This window comes from Furipterus horrens, unplaced genomic scaffold, assembly GCF_987537825.1.
Source record: "Furipterus horrens unplaced genomic scaffold, mFurHor1.1.pri manual_scaffold_1, whole genome shotgun sequence".
NCBI lineage: Eukaryota > Metazoa > Chordata > Mammalia > Chiroptera > Furipteridae > Furipterus > Furipterus horrens.
In genome coordinates this window covers 66,900,216-66,911,368 of record NW_028327171.1, presented here as the reverse complement: position 1 = coordinate 66,911,368, position 11,153 = coordinate 66,900,216, and the positions used below count along the sequence as shown (strand labels likewise).

Sequence of the window (11,153 nt, the reverse complement as noted above, 5' to 3'; positions counted from 1 at the left end):
GTTGTCTCTGTGTCAACTACTCAACTCTCAACTGTAGCAGCTTACTCCATATACAGGTGGGGCCAAAGAGGATCTACGGTGTGAGTAGGTAAAACAGTTTATTCCAGTAGCATTATTTATTAATTTTTGTATTACTTTCCATATGAAAAACTGTATACCTACTTTGGCCCCACCCTGTTAGGTCATTAGCAACTCAGCCCTCACTCACAGTCACAAGAGTGGTGAGTGTGAGCAGCACCAAGCAGGGGAAGAAAAGCAGAGGCAACCCAGGCCAAGTCGGGCTGACTGCACACATCTCTCCCTTTGCTTGGTGCACAGTGTAACTCACCACAGTGCCTTGCTCACAGACCTCTTTTTAAGTTTCTCCACAAAATCCATCAGGTCAAGGTGGTTCATGATGCTTCTAAAAAAAGTCATCAGGTCAAAAACATGTGATATGTCTTACAATGATAGAATCTTTAAAATTTTGACAAGGAAAAGAACATCCGGACAAAAGCAGAGCACTGGTACACAGCATGATCTTCAAACATACCAGTGAATGATATAAGTGAGGTAATAATACATAAAACAAAGTAGGAAATACATGGAAGATTCTTCTCTCTTCTGAACAGAATTCCTGGGGGTTTCTGCATTACTTAGCACATATATTCTGTTAATAAAAAATGAGGCCAAAATGTGTCAACCTATTTCTCACAGAAACTGAAAAGTCCACATCAGACTCCTTCTTCCTGTACACTTTCACCTTCCCTCTTCCCTCTTCTCCATGAATGTCCTTGACTTTCTCTAACTATTATCCTCTTCATTTCTGCCTGGCCTTGCACCCAAACGTGGCAGACAGAGAATCCTAGAGGCCCAAAGTTCTACAGCGGCTGTTTGCAAGGGGGAGGAGACTGCAGTAACTGCCACACCGGATACACTTTATGTGAGAAGGAAATGGAGAATATTGTGAATGCCTCTTCCATGTAAAAGAAGAGGATGGCAGCATTCCTTCATGGGCCAAAGAAGCAGAGGAGGCAAATTCTGGTCAAGAGAACCGCAACCAAAGGCTGGGAGTGGAAAGGTCTGCAATGAGCTGACCCCTCTCGCTCTTTGGTATTTGCTTCTAAAGGGCAGAGTCCATTTGGGGAAGCCAAAGACACTGAAGAGAAGTCCCGGCTGCTCAAAGTTGACAGGAAGTAACATCCATGAGAGTAAGAATTCAACATCCAATCTGTTCTCAGAAACAACACGGACAATGAAGAAGAAAAAGAAAAGGAGAGCAGAAGAGAGATGCAAGTACAAACAGGCCCACCTTAGTGCAGCCCAGCCCAGCCCAGCCCAAGGAAGGTAGGATTCAAGGAGAAGGAACTATAAGTGGGGAGCCTTAGACCACATCATTCACCACAACATGCACTCAACAAACTCCATTTTATTCTTTAACCTAGTCACACAAAGTGCTCCTTAATCCCTTTCTCTGCTCCTCCAAAGCTGCAGTATATTCCCTAATGAGATGGCCTGATATAATTTCATTGGGAACATTGTAATTATACAACCTGGATGTCCCTTTCCCTTCTACCTAAGGATATTAACAATATCCTATTATACAACATAATATAGAGAATTAACTAATATTTAATTATATTAATGAGCATCTATAGAAACATTGAGATGATTCTTTTTTTAACATAAGAGCCCGAGGAAAGTGAGATTATCACATCTGCCTTGTAAACTATGACAACGGTCCCCAAAACTCAGCCATTTAGTTGTTGACTTAGCTCCCTCCATCCAATCCTGTCATCTTGTTGGGAATTTGAGCTCCCTATTGGCTCCCTGGTGACTTTAAACTGCCTGTTTTTGTGACATCATTCTCCCACCAAACCTACCACAACCTGGTAGAATCTTGGGGTTTCCATGGAGCTGTCTGTAAATAAATTTGTATCATCACAACTGACCAATGACCAGTAACCAGTGGCCAGTGACCAGTGTGACCAGTGACTTTCGCACTGGGCACATGTGCTCTTTGGCTCCAGCCACTCAGCCTTCTCATATTGTCTCCTCGTCCTTTGCATCTACAGTTGATATTTCCTCTTCTCCTCTGACCATGTCAGGTAATGAGAGAATCTTTTCTAAAGTTATTCCTTAGATATTTTTGGGCCCTACATTTAGCACTAGAGCCAAAATACTATATTATAAGGGGAGAAAGTGTGATCTGAAAATCTGGAGACTTAATTTTAGTTTTGATTTTGACATTCTCTAGCTATGTCACTTTGGACATGTAATTCAATCTCTCACATAATCTGCTTTTTCCTCATCTATTACATTAAAACATTAGTTTGGTTGTTATTTCTAATCCCTTTCTTTTCTAATAATGAGCCTTAAAGGACACCCATATAAAAGTGAAATCAAGACTTCCCGAGACCATTACAACAGAAACAGATAGAAAACCTAGGTGACAGAGAAAACTATATATATATAAAACCATGTGTAATGGTCTCCCACCACTGATATTTCTACCTCAGAGTTTTAAATTTAGTGCTGTTTAAAAAGTAATTTATACCAGTTTTTCGAGTTTTCTATCCAAACTAAGTGAAAAAATATTGAAAGGTAGGTATTATTTTTATCAGCATAGGCCAACAGGAGGAACCAAGAGGGAGGGGAAAGTATAAGAACGAAGGAGGGAAAACCATAGGAATGAAAGAAGACAGCATGGAGGAGCCCTCGAGAGCAAAAGTGGTAGTTAGGAATGGAATGTTGAAGTAATCCAAATATTTTAAATTAAAGCAGCAATAGCACAGGGTAAAATCTGCTCAGAGTAGGGCAAAATAAAGGTGACTTTTAGCAAATGCTTCCATTAGTAGAGTAGAAAGAAAAGTAAGACCAGAATAGAGTATCACTAGGCAAAGAAAGTTGTCCAGAAGTCATGTGTTTGTGTTTAAAACCACCTCTCTGAACACAGATGGCAATTGACAACTGAATATAAATATTTAAAAGCTATATTTAAGAGCAGAGGTTTTCTATAAATGTGAAACTATAAAATTGGTTATCTGGGCGGCTGGAGGAAACAGCACTTTCAGTGTTTCGCTTCATTCTGATTTTTAAACTTTGTAGATGTTTAGTCTATCAAAAATAAATATTTTTAAATGCTATATCCTTATTTGAACCAGAAAGACTAATTCTTTTGTGTGATGACTATGTTCTGAGACAAAGTGGGTTTTCATCTTTACAGTTAGTTTCTCCCTAACACAGACAGCACACTGATAAACAGCCATCATCTCTTTTTAGATCTTAGCTACCTAAGAAAAAGAGAAAAGTCACACCCCATACTCTAATTTCACATTTATCAAGAAACAATTTTGTGGAGTTTCTTGGGTATTCTTACTTCAAATTTTTGAAAATTAAATCTATGATGAAGGCTTTTAAGGCTTTGGGTATAACACATTCCTGGATGTTGAAGGCCATTATAATCCAGGTTTTAAGATAAATATAAAAACTACATGATACTTTTAAGTGTCCTTTTGTGTTTTATTAATTGGAATATATATTTCTACTGGACTCACTGTTATATAGCTGTTATATATCTGTACTTGCTGGGTAATATTCAAATGAATGTGAATGAGCACAATAATGGAATTCCTTTACACTTACTTTACTCTCTGCTTTATAGCTGGCTTTACTAAAATATTTGTCTATATTGGGGCTACCTGTACATACACATTTATTGCATCTTGCTACTTGTTAGGCAATTTTTACTGATATGTATTCTCTGTCTGTGTGTACCAGCTGGGAATTCCTTCAAAATCACCTTTCATTCTGGGCTACACTTTGCTTATAGTACTCACTGAAATAAAATAGGCAACATTCAGTTTTACACTATTGCATGTATAAAACAGAACTTCACGTACTACCAAATTTATTATGCTTTGATCCTTGCTGCATGCCCTAAATTTTATATACATATACACATATATATGTATTTATTTATATATATGAACATATATATATATATATATATATTTAGTTCTGAGATATGATTTTCATTTCATTTGTAATATATGACTTGTCATATATGAATTACTGCTGTTGTTGTCATAAGCACTTTATGGATGAGTAGCCTAAAGCTCAGAGAGTTTAAATAATGTCTTTCTTTCAAAAAATACTTCTTGAGAAACACACTCTCAAATAGTCATTTTGAGAAAGGATCAGAAGTCAGGCTTCAGGAATGTAAGAATGACCCTTCATTTTTACCAGCCAGACTGAGTTATATGTGATTTCTAAGACTAACATGTGAACTGTGCAGGCAAAATGAGACGCTGAAGGTTATGATGATAATAGCTGTACTGGTTTCTCATGGACAAAACTCTGCCTACATAAGAGTTGTATTGTTCCCAGTTTATGGTTGTGTAATGCTCAGAGCACAGTCCTGCAGGGCAGTCAGGATGCTGAGGTTATGTAACCTGAGAATAATACTGATATAAAGGGAGAACTTAAACAACTCTATCTGACCTCTCTGAGCCTCACTTACCTCACAAATAAAATGAGAATGCTAGAACAGAGGTTTTCTAAAGACTCCTGGTTCTAAGCACTTCAATTCTAGGAAATAGCATGCAAATCAACACAAGTGCAGGCTCAAGAGATGACAGGGCAAGGAGAGGTTGATTCTAATCTCGAGAACAATATACAAACCACACTTGTTGGTCTTCTGAACATTTTTCCTTAGTTGGGAGCAAAGGCACTTAATACAGGGAGTAGTAAACTGCTCTAGCACGTACAACCATCGTAAACTGTTTTATTTTTGATATCTCAATGAGTACTGGTATTAGAGGCTTTCTGATAGCAACAATCTAATTATATTCTTCAAACATAGTGAGAGTTCATCAGTCTCACTGACTTTTTTCAACACCCTCTTGTTCCCCACAGAAAATTTCCAAAATCCACATTTCCGTGGAAATTCAGATTCTACACAGCCCTCTCTTCCTGCAGTGAGCAATGCAGCCTCCCTAACAGGAAGGGTCTGCAACTTCTCCAGTAACTCTACTCCAGCTGTCAGTTCACAATGGCTACTGCCATCAGCCTCTGGCACCTCTTTCCAAGCACGCGTGGGTAGTGCCTGCCTCTACCAACATGCTAGCACAACTATGTGGCCTGGAGGCATTGGCCAGAGCCAGATCTCCACCTCAGCTGCTTCCAATCCTGGGGTTTTTCAGTGGGCTATCACAGGAGGCTCTGAAAAGAAGTCATCATCACTCAGAGCCTTCACTGTGCCTGTCATTGGCCAAAACACAGCTGTTTCCTCCATGTCTATGGTATCCCAGTATAATACCACTTCAGTTGCTAATCACATGGCCCCTGTGTATCCATCACTTTCTGCCCGCCTTGTTCAGGTGGCACCATCTCAGATTCCAAATCAGGGATATAGCCTGTCACTTCCCTACCAGGAGGGAGGTCAGGTATACTACTATAATCCAGGCACACAAGGGCCTCTTCTCTCTGGAGAACTTGGTCCCTACCTCCAATCCTATGGCTCTGTTGTTTCTTACATGGAAAGCAGAGCCTCTGTCCCTCAACCAGAGATGGTCATGGTACTAAAGGACAATCAGCCCACAAATGTGATACCACCGGCCTCCACCTCTGGAATCTACTACTCTGTGCCCGCTCAACCCATCGCAGATACAAGTTTTCAAGGTGAGTACAAAGAGCAAAAAGGAAGAGGAATAAAGTCAGCATTCAAAAATAGGGCCAATCTGCAGCCGGGAAGTGGTGAGTCCACAGACAGGTGGAATTTATGTCCTGTGACTTTAGAGACTACTACCCTCAGTCAGAACTCTGCATTTTCAGAGTCAGTACAAGAACACATAATAGAGGTGGGAAGGTTGGACATCTAAAGGCCATGTATGCTCTATGTAGGAGAACCACAAGAGCATACCAAGGGATATCACCCCTTCACTGCCCTGTACTACCACACTGAAATGAACTCCCTTCCCTGATTTCTTGATTTAGTCTATTTGTAGAGGTATTTCAGAACTCTTACTGTGACAGTGCCAATTTCACTTTCTCTCTCTTGGTTTATACCAAGACTTAAAAGAGCTGTTTCTCAATACTTTGTTAAAGAAAAAATAATAGGCTAAAAATCTGTCTGTGCTTATTCATTTCATTAGGAAGATTTCCATTCCCTCTCCTAGTGTGTGGTATGAAGTGTTCTTATTAACTCAGGAAAGTTGAAAGAATTAAAAGGATTATATGTGAAAACGCTAGGCTTGTAAAATATTTTTTAAACCACTTTTACTTCTTATTTGACGCATAACAATCCTGTGAAATTCAAAGATAACCATGGAACAATGACATTAAATGACCACCAGTAACAACTAGAACAGTGGCCTCCTACTCTCTAGCACAGGGTGCGGTCCATGAGCCTTAAAAAGAGCTCATAGAAATACCTTTCCCATTGTTGGAAGGAGCAAGGTTGCTGCATTTGTGATAAGGAAGAATTTTATTTACCAGGAACTAACTAAGTTCTCCTTGATTCCTTTGTAGTGATGGAGCATTCCCTGAGGATGGAGACTTCCCTGGGATTGCAACCTCCAGGCCAAACATTTTGTCTGCCACAAACTCCAGAACTCCCTCAGTCCTGTAATAGCAGAAATACCCAGATACTTGAGAGTAATCCACCACCTGGGAATGGGGACATTTCAGTGGTAGCTCCTGTCCAAAGTTCTAGTAATCTACTGTCACTGCCTCCAGTGCCAAGCCAGGAACAGAGAGAAAATAAGAATTCAGACAATATTAAAGCTCCCCTTTCGAAGCCTCTGGATGCCTACCAGATCCCAATAGAAAACCAAGATCTTCCTCTGTTCCCTTTAAAAATCTCTGATATTTATGAGTTCCTGGACAGTACTGACTCTCTTGTCCCAGAAAAACAGCCCGATTGTGAAAAGGATGATCTCAGAAAGAACAGCTTGAGTCTTAATAACAGTCTTAAAAACCAAGACACACTTGAATATGGGACTGAACCTTATGATGGTTTTGTAGACATCGCTACACTGGTGAAGGATATTCAACTTCCCCCACCCATAGAGCCCTTGGATGATCTTGATCAATCCATAGGTCCCAAGGATATTCAACTTCCCCTACTCTTAGAGCCCTTGGATGATCTTGATCAATCCATAGGTCCCAAGGATACTCAACTTCCCCCACTCTTAGAGCCCTTGGATGATCTTGATCAATCCATAGGTCCCAAGGGTACTCAACTTCCCCCACTCTTAGAGCCCTTGGATGATCTTGATCAATCCATAGGTCCCAAGGATATTCAACTTCCTCCACTCTTAGAGCCCTTGGAAGATCTTGATCAATCCAAAGGTCCTGTGGAGATCAAAACCAAAGGTACCAGAGGCAACAAGTTGAACAAGGTGCAGGAGAACTCAAGTGTCACTAAGGCTTCTGATAAAGCCAGGAAGAACAAACGTAAAGCCTCCGAGACCATCAGCATTGCTCCCAATGCCAAAGCCAAGCCTGAGAGCCCAGATTGCTTGGGAGAAGTGGGTATTTGTAAAGTTGCAGCCAGTGGCATGGCTCCTACAAACACAGCCAGGCATTCTAACAACAAGCCTCACAAATCTGCATCCAGCAGAAACAGCAAAACTAAGAGCCACGGGCAGGGTAAAAACAAAAGAAAAAAAGACAACAACTCCAAGAAAACTGAAAAGAATAAGCAGGCAGAGAACAAAGTTAAGGCAGAAGAAAAGCCAACCATTTCCAAGAAGCAGCAGAAGAGAAGCCAAACTGAGCTGACTCAAGAGACCTTCAAAAAGCCTCGAAGCTGCCTAGCTATGCACATGCTGGAATCAGTGCAAGTGTTTCACGCACTGGGGAAGAAACCTGATAAGAACACTGAACTGTTTTCATCCCGGGCCCTGGGAAACTCAAGCAACCCTAAAGGCCCCCAGCCACCTCCTCCTACCGAACGAAGGCTGGATACCTCGGGTGAGGGCAAAGGTCCTGAGAAAACTCAAGTCAAACACCAGAAAACAGATGGCAGTGCTGAAAAAGAGTGTTCTTCTCCGACTCAGATTGAGCTGCCACCTCCTGGCCAGGTCAAGTTGATATCTTTGCCTTTTTTTAAACTGGACAAACCTCAAGCTCGACCAGTTCCTCACAGGCCACAGCCTGTGGCATCACATCGGCCTGCTGTGGCTAACCCTGCCCGGCCTGGTTCTACCTCAGTGCAGCCTGCTCCAGTCCATTCATCCCGGCCCACTGCTGCACCTTTGACAGGTCCTGCCAGACCACCTTGCTCAGTTTCAACCAACCCATCTAGACCAGGTTTGACCAACACTACCTGCCCCAGTGTCCCTCCGTCTGCTGCTCCCAGGCCTGTGCCGTACAAAACATCAGGTTGCAGTTCTTTTCAACGGGAGCCCTTTCACAGTACTGTGACCAAGCCCCACTTCCCACCCAAGCCTCAAAACCAGTATCTACTCCAGGATTTCGCCCTCCAGCCAAGGCCATGGAAGAAACCCAGCATTTCTGGGCCCATCGTATCAAATCCCATCACAAATGAGCAGAGGCCAGAGCGGGAGGCCATGAAGAGGAAGGCTCAACTAGAGCGTGAGAATGCTGCCAAATACACCTCTGTGGGGAAAGTGCAGTATTTCATTGAAAGGGAAAAAGAAATGGAAATCTCTCAATACTATGGCTACGCACGGTAAGAGAGGCTAGCATGGTTGGTGCCACTTTGAATACCAACTTTTTCCCATAGATAGATATACATTTCTCTATTCTGGTATATTTTAAAACTTAATAAAATTGAATAAATAAATAAATGTAATAGACTTAGTAGATGAGAAATAAAGAAGCCTTCTGAATTTGGAGATGCTGTTAACTGTGGTTTTTCTGTGGTGACGGTTGGGATCAAAGGCTGCCTGAGAATGAAATATTGGAAGTTGGATGAGCAAATCAGGGACAAGGGGTAAGAAGTGAGGAAAAGGCAGGAACTTAGTCCGTGGTCGTAATGACCATGGGATTCTCCCATAGGGGAGAGGTGTTACCAGTTTATAAAAAGAAACAGAGGAGGGAAAAAGGTCTAAAATTAAGATAATAGAAGAAAGTTGGATTAGAGTTGAAGATGGCAGAAGATGACTCTTGGTTGGCCAGAAGAAATATAAAAAGTCTCCTGTGGTGGCTGGCCGAATGCCTCATGATCACCAAAGAAGTATATATATTAGAAAACAGGTTCTGGAAACATTTCCAGCCGGTTTGGGTTGCCTTATCCAAATCTGATTGTAGTTGGGGGAGGTGAGTACAAAACAGGGGAATCTACCAGATGAGTGGCACTGGATTACTGTTATCCTGGGGGCAGCTGGTCACTAGGGCCTGGACAACTAAGTGGTGAACTGTTGCAGTAGGAGGGATACCCAGAACAGGCCATGTAACGTAAACGACCATTTACGCAACGCCTGAGCGCCATGCCCACTAAGACACTACTTCAGTCAACTTTCCCAACAACACTCGAGGCCAGCATCCCTGTGCCACTTTACTCCTGATGTTCAGTCATGGGCTGAGGTCACATTGCATGTGGTGGAGCAAAGCCTCCATTTCAGGCTTGTCTCCAAAGGCCTCAGTATTTACAAGGGCCCGTGGGTGGAAACCTGACTTTCAGAGCACAGTATCCCGATGTTACTGGTAGATGACATCAAACTTCAGGTGAAGCCTAAGCATTTAAGTAGAGGGGCCATCAAGGGCCTCCTCTGTGACCCAGGCTGCATGTGCTGCCTCGTCTAATCACCACCTCAACCAAAGTCCATGAGAAAAATCTGATGGAAACGTCCATTGCCATGGGGGCCAGAGCCACAAGCGCATGTGCACACTTAATTGCTGCTTGAACAGCCCTACTACAAAGGGATCAGTTCAAAGGCGCTCCTTGGGAGGCCTCCTGGGGCTGCTGGGAGAAGGGGTGGGGGGGAGCGTGGGGAACAGGAAAGAGAGTGGAATAGGGGAAGGGCAGAGATGGGACTCATCATCATTTGAAAATTGGTAATGTGTATTTCAACAATTATTTTTATTGAGGTATAATTTGCATACTATCAAGTTCATCGTTTTAAACTGTAAATGCAGTGATGTTTAGTGCATTCAAAACTCGTGCAACCATCACCATCCTCTACTCCCAAACATTTTCACCAGCCCCAAAAGAAACCCCCTTCATCATTGGCAGTTAGGTATTTCTTGTTACCTCGTCCCTCCAGCCCCTGGCACCACTACTGTGCTTTGTATCTGGATGAAAGTCACTTTTCCAGAGATTTCATATGTGGAGAAATACAATATGTGATGATTTTGTCTGGCTTCTCCCACCAGCATGTTGTCAATGTTCATTCACGTTGTAGCATGTGTCAGCCCTTCACTCCTTTTCATGACTGTATAGTGTATTGAATGGATTTACCACTTTGTTCATCCCTTCATCAGTTGATGGGCATCTGCATTGTCTCCATAAGCATTTTACATTTATTGAGAGTTCATTCTGTGCCAGGCGGCAACAGGCTACCTTAATCACTCCATTTCACAGATAAGGAGATTGGCTTGGAGCTTGTCAAGTGTTTACCCTAGATTAAGAGCTGGCAATTGGATGAGCTGGGATTTGAACTCAAGCAGTCAGACTTCTGAGGTAGTAGATTCACATGATAGAAATTTAGAAAAGCACAAAAGGGTTTTCAGTGAAAATCCTCCCTTTTTTCATAGTTCCCCAGACACTACTTTCCCTCCTCCATTAGAGACATTATTTTGCCATGCTGTGGATTCTTCCAGAGAAATTACCTACACTCCAACATATATGTATCACGATTTATAGATGAATCTGTCTCATTAATTTGAAATATCACTTTTATGCAACAGTAAATCCTTATATGTACTTTTGTATCACTCTCTTAGAACTGTCCATGCTTTTTTCCCTGTCTTTTATATTTGACATTTCTCTAGAGCCCTTTTATCTTATTTTTGATTTCTAAAACTTTCATTGTTTTCTCATTTGTTTCCCTTAAGGCATTATCCATTTTGTTCATTCGCTCTTGTATTACACTTAAATAGTCTTCATTTCTGAAATTTTTAAATTTATTTTTAATTCTGTACTGAGTTCCATCATCTCACTTTATTCTGATTTATGCTTCCTTTCATTATTTTTAAATTATGGT

At 41.6% G+C, this 11,153-nt stretch overlaps 1 pseudogene; it reads left to right on the top strand.

Moving 5' to 3' along the window:
- Window positions 1-1,990: 1,990 nt before the first annotated feature.
- On the top strand, window positions 1,991-8,681 carry LOC150021261 (uncharacterized protein C2orf78 pseudogene; annotated as a pseudogene).
- Window positions 8,682-11,153: the final 2,472 nt, after the last annotated feature.